Source organism: Schistocerca serialis, chromosome 5 (genome assembly GCF_023864345.2).
Source record: "Schistocerca serialis cubense isolate TAMUIC-IGC-003099 chromosome 5, iqSchSeri2.2, whole genome shotgun sequence".
Taxonomy (NCBI): Eukaryota; Metazoa; Arthropoda; class Insecta; order Orthoptera; family Acrididae; genus Schistocerca; species Schistocerca serialis.
This window is the reverse complement of record NC_064642.1, coordinates 412,543,781-412,561,154: the sequence shown is the minus strand read 5'-3', so window position 1 is coordinate 412,561,154 and position 17,374 is coordinate 412,543,781.

Sequence of the window (17,374 nt, the reverse complement as noted above, 5' to 3'; positions counted from 1 at the left end):
GATGCTGGATGTAGTCCTGTGGAACGGCTTGCCATGCCATTTCCACCTGGCGCCTCAGTTGGACCAGCGTTCGTGCTGGACGTGCAGACCGCGTGAGACGACGCTTCATCCAGTCCCAAACATGTTCAATGGGGGACAGATCCGGAGATCTTGCTGGCCAGGGTAGTTGACTTACACCTTCTAGAGCACGTTGGGTGGCACGGGATACATGCGGACGTGCATTGTCCTGTTGGAACAGCAAGTTCCCTTGCCGGTCTAGGAATGGTAGAACGATGGGTTCGATGACGGTTTGGATGTACCGTGCACTATTCAGTGTCCCCTCGACGATCACCAGTGGTGTACTGCCAGTGTAGGAGATCGCTCCCCACACCATGATGCCGGGTATTGGCCCTGTGTGCCTCGGTCGTATGCAGTCCTGATTGTGGCGCTCACCTGTACGGCGCCAAACACGCATACGACCATCATTGGCACCAAGGCAGAAGCGACTCTCATCGCTGAAGACGACACGTCTCCATTCGTCCCTCCATTCACGCCTGTCGCGACACCACTGGAGGCGGGCTGCACGATGTTGGGGCGTGAGCGGAAGACGGCCTAACGGTGTGCGGGACCGTAGCCCAGCTTCATGGAGACGGTTGCGAATGGTCCTCGCCGATACCCCAGGAGCAACAGTGTCGCTAATTTGCTGGGAAGTGGCGGTGCGGTTCCCTACGGCACTGCGTAGGATCCTACGGTCTTGGCGTGCATCCGTGCGTCGCTGCGGTCCGGTCCCAGGTCGACGGGCACGTGCACCTTCCGCCGACCACTGGCGACAACATCGATGTACTGTGGAGACCTCACGCCCCACGTGTTGAGCAATTCGGCGGTACGTCCACCCGGCCTCCCGCATGCCCACTATACGCCCTCGCTCAAAGTCCGTCAACTGCACATACGGTTCACGTCCACGCTGTCGCGGCATGCTACCAGTGTTAAAGACTGCGATGGAGCTCCGTATGCCATGGCAAACTGGCTGACACTGACGGCGGCGGTGCACAAATGCTGTGCAGCTAGCGCCATTCGACGGCCAACACCGCGGTTCCTGGTGTGTCCGCTGTGCCGTGCGTGTGATCATTGCTTGTACAGCCCTCTCGCAGTGTCCGGAGCAAGTATGGTGGGTCTGACACACCGGTGTCAATGTGTTCTTTTTTCCATTTCCAGGAGTTTATAATCGTATATTAAAATTATAACACAACAATACAAGTATTACAGTAAGCAACTCTGAGTTCGTCTTGAAGCAGCATAACTTACGGCGTACAAATGTCTGGACTTCATTCATTAGTATTTCAGAATGAGAGTACTTAGCGACTTCCAACAATTTCAAACTTTTACGAAATATTTTATCGCTGATGCTCCTCGCAAAATGAGGAAAGGAACAAATTTTATTGCTTTCTACATTTTCGCGCTTCATGCAGTAAACTTCATCATAAGACATGACGCTTTAATTTATTATTCTTTACTACTAATTCTATTGGCAGCACATCTACATACATCACTGGATGTATCTGCAAAATTATATGACTTTACGACACCTAGTTCAGGAGAGAAAACGTCGTTGTGACCCGTGCAAAACTTGCTTTTGCTTACAATGGAGCGCGAATTACCAATCCTAATGTTCATCCACGATTTCATAATGAGAGTATTTGGCGACTTCAAACAAACTTTAAGCATTATTTCAAACCGTTTCTAACTTTTTCTCGCGTACAAGCTTAACGTCAAATGTCTAACGCATTGACTCCTGTAAATGATCACACGTTTGAACCTGATTTATTCGTTTGTTGGAACATAAATAGTGGCAACACTGCTGTGGTGACGGAGTTGGTTCAAATGGCTCTGAGTACTATGAGACTTAACATCTGAGGTTATCAGTCCCCTAGACTTAGAACTACTGAAACCTAACTAACCTAAGGACGTCACACACATCCAAGCCCGAGGCAGGATTTGAACCCGCGACGGTAACAGCAGCGCGGTTCCGGACTGTAGCGCCTAGAACCACTCGGCCACAGCAGCTGGTCAACGGAGTTGGATAAAGATTGAATGTACCAGAGGTCGTACAGCACGACAGTGTCACAAGGTTTACAAGAGTCGTGCGGAGAATCGGCACTGCCGTACAGAACTGTGGCATGTTGAGTAAAAGCCTTCAACGGTGGTTGGCAAACTGTAGTAGACATGCATCGGGCAGATCGTCCTAGCGCCTCTGAAGAAGAAGTGCATGCTGTTGCCGTGTTAGTGGACAGTGATCGACGTCATATGATACGTAAGGTCGCCCACGAAACCAGATTTGCGCATACGACTGTGCTTCGCATCCTGAAAGAACGCCTGGGCACGCGAAAAATTGCATCCGATGTGTTCTGCATGAATTGACGGACTTGGAGCGGTATGAGCGCAAATAAGAGGCTTTCTTACGCCGTGTCGTTATACTGGATGAGACATGGGCTACATCGTACGAGCCAAAACTGAAACGCCAATCCAACGAATGGCCTCATTATGGGTCGCCGCGAAAGTCGAAAGGGCGTCAGAGCCCCAGTATGGTGAGAGTTACGGTGATTCTCGTGTACGACTGTGATGGTGTTATCCTAACGCATTACATGCCTCCATGGTAGACTGTCAATGCACAGTATTACTGCTGTTCGTTTTTGGAGCATCTCCTGCTACGAGCTTTGAGAAAGAAGCGACGACACTTTCTGCGCAACCCGCCCATCGTTTTGCACGACAATGCACGGGCGCATACAGCGCAAACTGTGGCTGCTCTGTTTGGTCGATGGGACTGGGAAGTCCCACTTACCATACTCCCCGGACTTAAGTCCTTGTGACTTTGATTTGATTCCTAAGATGAAGGAACCACTTCGTGGCATTCGCTTCAGGACTGTTCCAGAGATTCGACAGGCAGTAGACTGTTTCATTCGCACCATCAACAGAACAGGCTCAGCTAACGGTATACGACACCTTCCACATCGCTGGCAACGGGTTTTACACAACGCTGGCGACTACTTTGAAGGACAGTAACCGGTGCAAACGTGTAACTCTTTTGTATCGGTTGTGAATAAATAGTTGCCACTATTTAATTTCCAACCCTTGCACATGGAGTTCGATTCTTTAAGGAACCGAAGGTTTACTGGATTACACTAAAATCATTCACGACACTTGTTTACAAAAATATTACATTTTAGTTTTCATAACGTCAAAGCCGGTACTCGACGTACAAAAAGAAAGAATTTGTGCTACGCAGGTAGGAGGTATTTCTTCTTAATTAACAGAAAACTAAAAGCTTCATAGACATATAACAACGAGCAGTTACCTCCAGCTTTTGTGCCAGTACTGAACACAAATGTCAATTAGTCCTTCACCTCACGCGTCTCATTATTTGAACATGGCTAATATCTTGACGATATGAGCCATTTTCGAGTAGTTAGACTCAAAATTAATATTTTGTCATACTCCACTGAATGTCCGTTGGAGATACATTAATATAAATTAATACAAATAATACAAATCCCACATTACCACAATACAAAACATTAATTTTGGCCACAGCAACATCGTTGTGGGACTCCATTGTAAAAGTATCTTGAGATACTCATGGCGAAAAATCGAATGAACCGTGACAGCGGCTGTCAGCTGGATAATGTGTTGAATATTGTCATCTCCGAGATTTTCTCCAGACGGAGTCGCCAGAATGCTCCGACGGCTGTGACTAGCGGCAGCGCCGAAGACAGTTGATCTTTACAGTTCCACCATCAAGGCCTCTCCCATTTGTCGGTGTGGTCCTTCTGTCACCGTGACTATGACGCATCTATGGCAATGCTCTCAGCGTGCTATTTAAGGTTGAGAGGAGACGTCTTCGTCAGTCTTCGATGGCTCACCTGAAGATGACTGGCAGGTATCCAGTTGAAATATGGTGGAGTGAAGTTTATGACGACCTGCTGCAATCCAGAAATCGCTTCGAACATCTAACTCCCCGGGAAAATTTTTAATTTCACATCAATAAAACAAATGCTACAAGAAAACAATGAAGGACAAATTTAACTTTAAATGCAAACATTTTTAGATTAGGCTTTACCGTGACTGTTACTGACATTAAATGAAACAACAAGTTTACTGTTACCAGTCACCATTTTATTTTTTCCACGACGCGTTTCGAATGTTTAAACCTCCATCATCGGGTGGATTTACATTAGTTAGTGTTACATATGTGTGTATGTTGTGTTACGACATTTGGAGGAACTTGTGTCACTGCCTAGTGGAGAAACAAGACACTATTTCAGAATATGGTTTTGGATAACTTTTGACAAAAAATTAAACTGATATTTAATGGTAAACTTTAATAAGTAAACAAATATGGCGTCTGGAATCAGCTGGGTGCAAGGTTCGTACAGCAGAAGAGAAGACATAATCGCAAAGTGCAAAGAATATACATTGTAACAACATTATTACAGAATAATCGTTTAAACCATTTGGAGGTGTTTGTTTTGAGGTGTCAAATATATGTGTGTGTACTTCAGGTGGTATATAAATCCAATTTTGAAAGGTTAAAACAGCTAAATGTTCGTACTCGTTTATGCAATCAGGTGAAATGTTAAAATGGCTTAAACTTCATACTTGCTAATAACAATTAGGTAAAATGTTACAGGCTTGAATTACAATGGTCATATTGGCTACAGCAGTAAAATCATACATAGATGACACTCTTTGAAGAAAGAGAGAGGGAGAGATAGAGAGAGAGAGAGAGAGAGAGGAAGGAGTGATTATATAAGAGCAAACATTTACATGGCAAGGAGTCTTAAGATTACATGTTGCATATATTAGCTGCCTAAAGGTTGGGGTAATACACTGGTTAATGTTATAAAATATGCAGATAGATATACATTTGTGCCAGTAGTTGATGTACATACAGTTTTAAGCTGACAGGGGGTACAAGCTGTTGGTGTGATGAATTATCTGTGAATGAGGTCAATCTCTTGTACTCTTGGCGGCTGTCAATATTTATGGTAAATATTAGGATATGTGCACGTGTGTGTGTGTGTGTGTGTGTGTGTGTGTGTGTGTGTGTGTGTGTGTGTGTGTGTGTGTGATTGTGTGCATTTTAAGAGTGTAGGCAGTTGCTGAAAACAGAGATGATATCATTGTAAATATTGTCATTTTTGTCATTTTAGATGGATTCTGGTTGTTTCATTTGGTGTTTGTATATTTGGAGTGTTTCAAGGATGTCTAGTTTTCTGCCTTTTGGTTGGATGTGTAGGATGCTAATACTTGTGTTGTTAACATGGTGTTTTGTTTCATGTAGGTGGGTAGCTATTGCTGATGTGTGGTATTTTTTGTTTTTTAGTGCTGCCATGTGTTCCTTGTACCTAATCTCATAAACGAGTACGAACATTTAGCTGTTTTAACCTTTCAAAATTGGATTTATATACCACCTGAAGTACACACACATATATTTGACACTTCAAAACAAACACCTCCAAATGGTTTAAACGATTATTCTGTAATAATGTTGTTACAATGTATATTCTTTGCACTTTGCGATTATGTCTTCTCTTCTGCTGTACGAACCTTACACCCAGCTGATTCCAGACGCCATATTTGTTTACAAATGTGGCAGTATACATCTGAAGTGTTACGACAGAAAAAGGAACCTGTGACCACTGGAGGTACTCTAGTTTACTTATTAAAGTTTACCATTAAATATCAGTTTAATTTTTTGTCAAAAGTTATCGAAAATCATATTCTGAAATAGTATCTTGTTTCTCCACTAGGCAGTGCCACAAGTTCCTCCAAATGTCGTAACACAACGTACACACATATGTAACACTAACTAATGTAAATCCACCCGATGATGGAGGTTTAAACCTTCGAAACGCGTCTTGGAAAAAATAAAATGGTGACTGGTAACAGTAAACTTGAAGGACAAATTCTTCAACAAAGTCTAAGCTTGAGTCAGTACTACCAAACATCTGCACGCAATTGATGTAACCACACTCTGCTACGAAAATGTAACAGGCCTATAGGATTACCAAAATGTTTTCAGTATTTCACAGTATTTAGTTAGAATGGGGAGAGGAACGGTTGGATCAGTTATGGTCCAGAACATTTGGCGACTCATTTGACAATTTTATTTACCAGACAAACCTTGGAAACGGAAGTTTAACAGTTAAGAAACAGAAAAAAATTAAAGTTGACTGCATACAACTAATAATTCAGCGTTGGCACATCTTAGAATAGACAGGTTTCAATAATATCTGCCAAGTTTTAAGATTAACAGCACTTGAGGTGGTGATAAAATTAACTGGTGCTAGAAAGGATCTTGAAAAAACACCACGACCGAACATATAAAAAGGTCAAAGTAAATTGTGGTAGCACTGTGCGAATGATGCCTAGTATGAGTCATTCGACAACCACTGCAGCTATTTGTAAGCAACAGGGTCGAATATACTGTCCAGGCCAGGAACGGCTCTCATCCACTGCACACACCTGTCTTCATCCAGACTCACAACATGCCCCAGTCACTTGCTGCGTTGTTTCTGTTTTCTCATCCCACACCAAGAAACCCTTCCAGCATGTTGTTGCTCTAGTCAGTAGCATACCTCTCCTCTCGCTGGTGCACCACTGTCCTCTCCTGAAGGGACAGTCAGTACTCTGTTCCCTGTTTGCAGTAGCCATCTAACTAGAGAAGCAATGCAGCAGGTTTGTGACTGATAATTATTTTACACAATACTGACACAGTCTTTAATTTTATATTTACCAAAAGAAGATTATGCTTTTTATACTGAGGTGCCTAGCCAGAGACCAGAAATTTCCAACATGTAAACCGGTTGGTTGATGTGGGGGAGGGGACCAAACAGTGAGATTATTGGTACCATCGGATTAGAGGAAGGATGGGGGAGAAAGTCGGCAGTGCCCTTTCAAAGGAACCACCCCAGAATTTGCCTGAAGCGATTTAGGGAAATCACGGAAAACCTAAATCAGAATGACCGGACGCGGGTTTGAACCGTCGTCCTCTCAATTACGAGTCCAGTGTGCTAACCATCGCGCCATCTCGCTTGGTAAACTCTTGGAATGTAGTATATGAAGACTTGTAATCAAGCTGTCTCCGTCGTTTTGAAGACATCAAACAGTAGGAAAGAAAATAATGCACTGGATAGTTGGTAGATACAGCTTGTGTGGGTTGGTGGTTGTGGTAGGATCATACCTCTAGTGTGCACAATATCAAATTCTGGTGCCCAACAGAATGATGAACCACCGCAAATGATCATGCAAATTCATTTAAAACAAGAATACTGTCGTACAACTGAAAACTGCTTATTTAAATGATTATTAATAGTGGTGGCACAATTGAGCATGAAAGGAATGGGTACCACACCACGCTCACAGATATATTATGGAAGATGGGATCTTGTAGCTGTGAATGGAAACAATTGGACGCCTTATCAAACAAATTTATTATCTTTAGAAATGGGAATTACCCACTGGTATTTTATAAACAACAATTAACTAATGGACAAGGGATTATAAAGCTAAAGTGTAACATTGGTACAGGTCGGTACGGAGGACAAAACACAGTTACGTTAATAAATCACGCACAAGGCCAGTAACTGCAGAAGTTGTCAGATATAAGTAACAAGAGGCCGAAGTGGCCGTGCGGTTAAAGGCGCTGCAGTCTGGAACCGCGAGACCGCTACGGTCGCAGGTTCGAATCCTGCCTCGGGCATGGATGTTTGTGATGTCCTTAGGTTAGTTAGGTTTAACTAGTTCTAAGTTCTAGGGGACTAATGACCTCAGCAGTTGAGTCCCATAGTGCTCAGAGCCATTTGAACCAGCCAAGTAACAAGTACGTGGAAAGATGGAAGTGAACACCATAACACTGCGAAAACTGTGCATTGAAACCTCATGTTTGGATGCGCAACTTTAAGATAATGTACTCGGCTGCTGAAGGGAGCCGATTAACATTGCGTCTCATAGACATTGGTGGGTACGATGATGGCTCATCTTAACAAAGCACGTGGAGCATGAATAAGGTAGTCGGCGGCAGTATCATTTGGAGAATATCGCTACCTCACTTTCTTTGAACTTAGTGCTTAAGCACAAACATCCTTCCGGTGGCAGCAAAGCTCATCTCACGAGTCATGTCTCCTGTCCTAGCCTCAAGTGTGTACTTCAGAAGTGACTAACAAGGGGACCCACCATACAGTAAATCACGGATTTTGATGCGCTTCAAATATTTTGTACAGGCATTTACCCTGAGTACCTGGCTATCCGGTTTTTTAGCGACGGGCCTTGGTTTTTTAGAAAACCGATACCCGTAACATTACATACATTCCGAGCAAGTCCGCGTAGTGCCGCGGAAAAAATAGGTTCACGGCTACCGCGCTGGAGGTACCGTGTTCAAATCCTGCTCGGGTAGTTTTCTTTTTTTTTCCAAAATCGACCGAATTTTTCAATTTTATACAGTGTAAGGTGTGCGAAATTATAAAGATATATTCAGTTATTAATTTTTTCTGTCTTACAATATTAAAAAATCTTATTTTTCATCTTCCACATTGCTTGATGTGCGAGAACAATATTATGGGTGATACTTATCATAGAAACAACCTAAGTATAAATTTTCGCAGCACCACGCGCATTTTATGAAAGAAACTGTCTTACAGGCGCACGGTTTCTTCAAGAGTGATACCGGGAAACACAATTATTTTCATTCAGAAAAATTTCTCTTTCATCCGCTAATTTCGATGGGGACCATACGTATGTAATCATGCTTTCAAAATTAGGTGCGCTGAATTGATGTAGGATTAGCGAATGTAATTTTATCGAATCTTCCCCAGAAGCGATCTCTGTATTGTCTTTCATCAAGTTGGGAGCATTCTGAATAATTTTCGTGAAGATTTTCACCTGTCGGTAAAAATAAACGTCGCAGGGCCGGCAATAAGGAGTGCACTTTGGTGGGACCACTTTGTGGGGGCAGGTGCTCGCTTTCCTTTCCTCAGCGAATAAAGTTTAATCGGTTTGCCCTGTTCTTAATCGATAATGCACGGAAGAATTACAGAACGCAAAAAATTTACACCAGTTTCGTGAACTTCCCGGATTTCGTGCAGGACGCGACTACATTTCTGTAATTCCCAGTTCATTCGTCTACTCGTTTTTGAACGTTAGGACTAAATTTTCCGGACGGTTCTTGCATATATATATATATATATATATATATATATATATATATATATATATATATATACATATATATATATATATATGAGAGCAGGATTCGAACATGGTACCTGCAGCGTGGTAGCCGTGAACCTTCACCGCTGCACTACGCTGACATGTTCAGGCTATACGTAACGTATGTGTGTACAAAGCATGCGATGAACTTCCAAATAAATTTTCTCAAAAACCAAGGCCCGTCGCTAAAAAACTAGATAGCCAGGTACTCAGAGTAAGTGCCTCTACAACATATTTTAAGCGCATCAAAATATATATATATATATATATATATATATATATATATATATATATGAGAGCAGGATTTGAACATGGTACCTGCAGCGCGGTAGCCGTGAACCTTCACCGCTGCACTACGCTGACATGTTCAGGCTATACGTAACGTATGTGTGTACAAAGCATGCGATGAACTTCCAAATAAATTTTCTCAAAAACCAAGGCCCCTCGCTAAAAAACTAGATAGCCAGGTACTCAGAGTAAGTGCCTCTACAACATATTTGAAGCGCATCAAAATCCGTGATTTACAGTATGGAGCGTCCCCTTGTAAGACGAAGTGTTTACTCTGCAACAGCCTGAAGAGAATAGTTTTTTTTCCAACAGCCGTTGTCTTGCTGCGAGAACTGGAAGTCACCGCCAATGAGTAAGAAGACTCAGAGTTCCAATAAATGAAAAATACATAACAGCGCTAAACGATCTCCTACCCTTTTCTGTCTCATTATACCGCTCATTATATCGCTCAGAGGAGTGCAGCTGAACGAGGAAACTTTTCCACTTCATGACGCTGAAAGTGATGAATGAAAGACTCTGAGCGTAAGCACTGCGCGAAAGTGCGGGCTTTCCCACAAATGACAGAATGATCCAATCAGAATGCTGTATTCTAAAAGCTTAAGCCGAGCGTTACTCCAAGGCATCGTAACGAACATTCACATGCCTAGAAGGAAGTTACAGCTGCCTAGAGACCTCTTATCTGGGTAAAAGGCTTCTGTGAAGAATTTTATATTTCCCTCGATAGGAGAATGCTTGTTATGCTGTCCTCCTGGAGAGTGGGCTGGGGAACGACAAAGCCATGCTTGCTATCTGTGGACACGTGCCTATCCAGAGCACAATAGTTTTATAGCCGCAAATTTCTCTTACAACTTCCTTATCTTGCACATCGAAAATGTAAGCTTCCAGGTATTCGAAAACTCCACCAACTACAAAGGTTAGACAGAACAAGAGTGAAACGAGAAACGGTTGGCCTTTGTGGCCGAGCGGTTCTAGGCGCTTCAGTCTGGAACCGCGCGACCGCTACGGTCTCAGGTTCGAATCCTGCCTCGGGCATGGATGTGTGTGATGTCATTAGGTTAGTTAGGTTTAAGTAGCTCTAAGTTCTAGGGGACTGGTGACCTCAGATGTTAAGTCCCATAGTGCTCAGAGCCATGTTTGAACCTTTTTGAAACGAGAAACAGCCAGTGGCAATGCTAACCCAGATTTGCAATTACAGAACAGTGTAGCTGAGAAACTACTTGAGCAAAGGAACTTACATGCCATCCTCTGAAATATGTTAGTGCACTTTTCCAGAGAAAAATGGGCACATTACACTTCCCATGAAGATTACAATACCAGGAAGGATGGTATATAACTAAATCTTACCTTTTGTACGTATGCAGTACGATAGGAAGAAAACATTATTAAATTTCTTAGTAATTTGGGGCTACACATGAGGAAGTTAATAAACTTATCTACAGGAACGGCTCTGATCTGGCTGGACACAGAGATGAACTAAGCTTGGATGACAGATACCGGTACGTCAGTTCTAGCTGCTCCAGTTCTGTGCCAGAGTTCATGCATCATAGTTGCTGGCAAGTGACGGCATAGCAGTTGCTCGACCACCTATGACCATATGTTAGCATGCTGACCAGGCAGCAGTTGGACACCCTCTTCACCCAAGTAGGATGGAGCGGCGTGGGCAACAACTTGTCTTGCGTTATTTCGTTGAAAGGTAATATCGTGAGTATCTCGAAGACAGGGCACAGCCCCTGGCCTTAATACATCAGCAACACAATGGCTGCTGTTCAAATTACGGACCATGTCAACCGGTAATCCCACCGCGAATCCCGTAGCACGCCATACAATTATGCCAGTTGCTGGCTCGTACGGCTGTGACGAATGTAATGTGGTAACGTTCAATTTCCTCAGGGCTGTCACACACAGACAACACATCGTGAGGCACTTCCCAGCGCTAACTTGTCCAGTGTTGTCAAGCAAACCACTGTCGGCAGGCCTATCTTTGCTGCCGAGTGAAGCGAAGTTGTAGCAATGGCCAAAATGCTGACAGTCCATGGTGCTCTATGTGTTGTTGCACTATCCGTGTGGTACTCGTCTTACATCAAACCAGCCCACTTCCTGACTGAAGGTAAGTCTCATGCCTGTATGACTGTGACATGCCTAGCAACCAGTGTTGTCCTCCCGGGCTCTAGTCACCTGGGACATTTCAAACATGGCATGGCGTCAACTATAACACTCTTGAAGACATTGATTCCAATTCCCATGACACTCGTATGATCATGACCAGCAGTAGTGTCCTTATCACATAACAATAAACAATAGTGTCGATAACCCTTCATGCTGCCGTTGCTGAACGCTGGTACATGCTGGTAGACGTTTCTCGACCTTACACGAGGGAAGAGACACGAACAGCCAATATGCAAATGTAATTTATGAATGAGAAACCCACACTGTCATCCTTCCTTATATCCAGGTTGTAGATGGCATTACTTATGCCTACTCTGTGCAGTTGCGTTGAATTTCTAATCATTTGCGTATCTAAACTTGTAGTACATTCAACGTCAGTTTGAAGCTTATTGCGTTCCCGCTTCGTGGCCCTACAGTCTGAACGTCGGCCAGTGCATTTCTTTATCATCACATGACACATGCCTGAATCGATCACTGAGCACGGGGAAGCTAAGGGGTGTAGGATTGCGAGGTGGCGTGGCGCTGGCCTGGCGCTGCCGCTGGCGCCAGCGGGTTGCCCCGCCGCCCCGTCACCTGTGCTGCGAGCGCCTCGGCTCGCCGCCGCCCGCCATGTGCCCCACACGTGTCGGCGCCGCTCCAAACAACGCATTAAACGCCGCCAGAGCCGCCCTCGCCTCGCCTCGCCTCGCCTCGCCTTGCGTCACCCGTCACTGGCGAGCCGGCGCGGCCCCTCGCCGTGGGTGGCGCCACGCACTGCAGGCTGAGCGACCCTTCAGCAGAGCCTGTCGTTACCAAAACACCACTCCAGTATTTTCATCTCTCTTCCACAAGTGTCACCGGGACAAACCACACTTGTCGACATTTGACTGGAGTTTGACGTTGCCTCTTTCTAACTTGAACTAATTGCTCTTCTCATTATCTACACTACTGGGCATTAAAATTGCTACACCAAGAAGAAATGCAGGTGATAAACGGGTATTCATTGGACAAATATACTAGAACTGACATGTGATTGCATTTTCACGCAATTTGGGTGCATAGATCCTAAGAAATCAGTATCTAGAACAACAACCTCTGGCAGTAATAACGGCCTAGATACGCCTGGGCATTGATTCAAACAGAGCTTGGATGGCGTGTACAGGTGCAGCTGCCCATGCAGCTTCAACACGATACCACAGCTCATCAAGAGTAGTGACTCGCGTATGGTAACGGGCAAGTTGCTCGGCCACCATTGACCAAACGTTTTCAATTGGTGGGAGATGTGAAGAATGTCTGGCCAGGGCATCTGTCGAACATTTTCTGTATCCAGAAAGCCCCGTACAGGACCTGCAACATACGATCGTGCATTATCCTGCTGAAATGTAGGGTTTCGCAGGGATCGAATTAAGGAGAGAGCCACGGATCGTAACACATCTGAAATGTAACGTCCACTGTTCAAAGGGCCGCAATGCGAACAAGAGGTGACCGAGACGTGTAACCAATGGCACCCCATACCATCACGCCGGGTGATACGCCAGTATGGCGATGACGAATACACGCTTCCAATGTGCGTTCACCGCGATGCCGCCGAACACGCATGCGACCATCATGATGCTGTAAACAGAACCTGGATTCATCAGAAAAAATGACGTTTTGCCACTCGTGCACCCAGGTTCGTCGTTGAGTACACCATCGCAGGCGCTCCTGTCTGTGATGCAGCGTCAAGGGTAACTGCAGCCATGGTTTCCGAGCGGATAGTCGATGCTGCTGTAAACGTCGTCGAACTAGTCGTGCATATGGATGTTGTGTTGCAAACGTCCCCATCAGTTGACTCAGGGATCGAGACGTGGCTGCACGATCCGTTTCAGCCTTGCGAATAAGATGCCTGTAATCTCGACTGCTAGTGATACGAGGCCGTTGGGATCCAGCACGGAGTTCCGTATTAACCTCTTGAACCCACTGATTCCATATTCATTGGATCTCGATCAACGCGAGCAGCAATGTCGCGATACGGTAAACCGCAATCGCGATAGGCTACAATCCGACCTTTATCAAAGTCGGAAACGTGATGTACGCATTTCTCCTCCTTACACGAGGCATCACAACAACGTTTCACCAGGCAACGCCGGTTAACTGCTTTTTGTGTATGAGAAATCGGTTGGAAACTTTCCTCATGTGAGCACGTTGTAGGTGTCGCCACCGGCGCCAACCTTGTGTGAATGATCTAAAAAGCTAATAATTTGCATATCACAGCATCTTCTTCCTGTCGGTTAAATTTCGCGTCTGTAGCATGTCATCTTCGTGGTGTAGCAGTTTTAATGGCCAGTAGTGTAGATTTAGGATAATTAAGGGCCTTCATTTAGACTGGTTGGTTTGCTGATTTGGGAGGAACCAAACAACGAGGTCATCGGTACCATCGGATTAGGGAAGACTGGGGAAGGAAATCGGCCATGCTCTGTCAAAGGTACCGTCTTGGCATATACCTGAAGCGATTTAGGAAAATCATGGAAAACCTAAATCAGGATGACCGGCCACTGGTTTGAACCGTCGTCCTCACGAATGCGAGTCCACCAGTGTGCTAACCTCTGCGCCACCTCGCTCGGTAGTTAAACTGGCTGAACCTGCAACTTCAGTCTGTAAGAATGTGTCAGCAGCACTTCACTCACTACAGAAATGTAGAAAATAAAATTCCTTTCGAGTTTAAAAAGAAGTTTGTAGAGTCACTAACACTTCCTATGCTTGATTATGGTGATGTCATTCTCCAAGGACTTTCGTTCGGCAGCTGAAGCAGGCTAGAACTGGAGATGAATGCTTCTGTGCGATACATTTGTGACGTAAGATTTTTCATCCATATCACACCAGCCTAAAAAACAATTGTCATGTCTACGTGCCGATAAGCGTAGAGACTATCATAATTTATGTTTGCTCTACCGTCTTCTCAATTATTGCACTCACACTTATTTGTTCTCGACTATTACTCTACTATCTGAACAGCACAGCATAAATACTAGTTCTCAACAAAGTAAAAGTCTCTCTGTACCACCACATAGCACTGTCATGTTTTCTAAATCATTTGCTGTATCGAGAACCTGACTTTGGATCAATCTTCCCCAAAATATGAGAGAAATGAAATACTTCCCAAAAGACAGTTAATGGTTCGCCTTCTCTCCTAAGCTCTGTGCAACTCATTCCCGTCAGTCTCCATCCAGCAGAACTTTTTCCTATTATTTTGTCGGCAGAGTTCTCTGTTCATAATCAGTTCTCTGCTAACAACAACTTTCACTGTTGTTTCAATTTTCTCGTCTTCCTTTATCCATTCCACTTCCAATAATACTAAACATGGTTGCAAAATGTGCGAAGATAATGTATATCATTTTAATGCCCTTATTATTTTTACTGTCGTTAACGTTATTATTATTATTATTATTATTATTACTTGGGTGGTTTTGTAATATGTTTCGTATGTGTTGCTCCTGGGCAAATGTAAGAGAGGGCCTTAAGAACAAAATGCAATCAGGCTAATAAGCAATAAATAAGTAATAACTATTGTTTCAGAATGTACATATCTACTACTATTATTACATCTACACTCCCCAAACCACCTTACGGTGTATGACGTAAGGTGCTCCTACTACTACTATCATATCTCCCCAACTTGTTCCAGTCATAAATACTATGTAGCAATAACTGTCGCTAACGCTCTCTATAATGAAACTTCCTGGCAGATTAAAACTGTGTGCCGCACCGAGACTCGAACTCGGGACGTTTGCCTTTCGCGTGCAAGTGCTCTACAGGAAGTTTCATATCAGCGCATACACCGCTGGAGGGTGAAAATCTCATTCTGGCTCTCTATGATCTCCAAGTTTTCTGAATTTCTCGTTGTGGCCACTTCGCAGCACTTACGTGGAGGAAGTAACATGGTGCCAAAATTCTTCTTGGAATGTACGATTTCGAAATTTCAACAGTAGACCATTATGTAATGCAAAACACCTCTCTTGCGACGTCTGTCACTTTGTGGGTGAAGACAACAAAGCTCTCGCGGTTACTAACCGATAGCCTGACAAAATGAACCGCTCTTCGATGGATCTCCTCCGTCTGTTCCATGAAGCCAGCCTGATAAGGATATCAGATGAATAATAATCAAAAGTTATCTAGGATTTCAGCTGTATTTTGGTCCTTTGTTACTGTACCACTACCGGTCTCGTGGCGTTAAAGCCACATCTTCAGGTGACATCTGTATAACACTAAATCTAGAAGGAATAACAGCCCTGACACATACACTTGTATGGTAAATTGTTTTAAGATTTTGAAAAATATTAAACACTTTTACATGAAAAAATGAAAATGTTATTACACACGTGATTAAAACATTACAGCGGAAAAGCTCGGAATCTTTTTTCCCAACATTTGTTGTCTGCCAAACACAATACACCGCAAAAATTGGTTGAACGAGTGTTTTGTAAGCCCCTGCCCTCATGGACGAATTAGCTTACCTTAAAATTTTGCGTTTCTACAACTACGAGGGCGCGCTGAAACGTAATGCCTCCAAATTTTTTATGTGGAAATTCTTGGTTTTTTTTAAATGAAACAAATGTTATTAATATTCTCCACATTTACTCTTGACGTTTACATATTTATTTCTTAAAGTATTCACCCTGGCGAAGAACACATTTCTCCCACCGAAGAGCCGGCCGGGGTGGCCGAGCGGTTCTAGGCGCTACAGTCTGGAACCGCGCGACCGCTACGGTCGCAGGTTAGAATCCTGCCTGGGGCACGTATGTGTGTGATGTCCTTAGGTTAGTTATGTTTAAGTAGTTGTAAGCTCTAGGGGACTGATGGCCTCAGAAGTTAAGTCCCATAGTGCTCAGAGCCATTTGAACCACCGAAGATTGTTTGACTTTGTTGACGGAGCCACAACTTCACATGTGCTTGAACCTCTTCATCGCTTTCAAAGTGAACTCCTCGAAGGTGTTCTTTAAGTCTTGGAAACAGATGAAAATCGGATGGACCATGGCGGGACTATTTAGAGAACGATGGCTGACAGTGAACATGTGTTAGATTGTTGCAAATGTCGTTGCGCTCGCGTGTGTTCTGGTATTTTCATGTCATTGGAGAAGGTGCTCCACGTGTGGACGGACTCTTCAAATTCGAAACTCAGTTACAGTGAGTTGTTTCTCTCGCACCGCCGTAGTTACGTCACACACTGCAGGTTACGTTACACGCCGCCATGTTCAGTTCGGGGCCGTCTACTGGCAGAGCGCTGTTAGTAGATAGACTCGAAGAACAAAGGTGTAGAATGTTAATAAAATCTGTTTTATTTCAAAGGATTTAAGATTTTTCACATAAAAATGTGGAGGCATTACGTTTCAGCATGTCCTCGTAGTTTTATATATGTCATTAAATCTTCAGAGCCTTTTAGGCCACGTCATATAATTCTTGAAACTTCTTCATTGGTCGACGTTTCGATCCCCGTGTTAGGTGCTTCTTCAGGACACCACTGGAGCCCCCGGATGGCTGAGCAGTGTGGAAAGACAACGTCGCGTTCACTTTGAAAAGGCTATTTTTCTGATGTGTCAAAAACCCGTAATCATCTATTAAAAATACAAGTTGACCTTACAATATTGTAATATAGAGAAAGTCAGAGACAACATATGGCGTATATTAGTGGTCGGAACCTATAGAATCAATCAGGGAAACA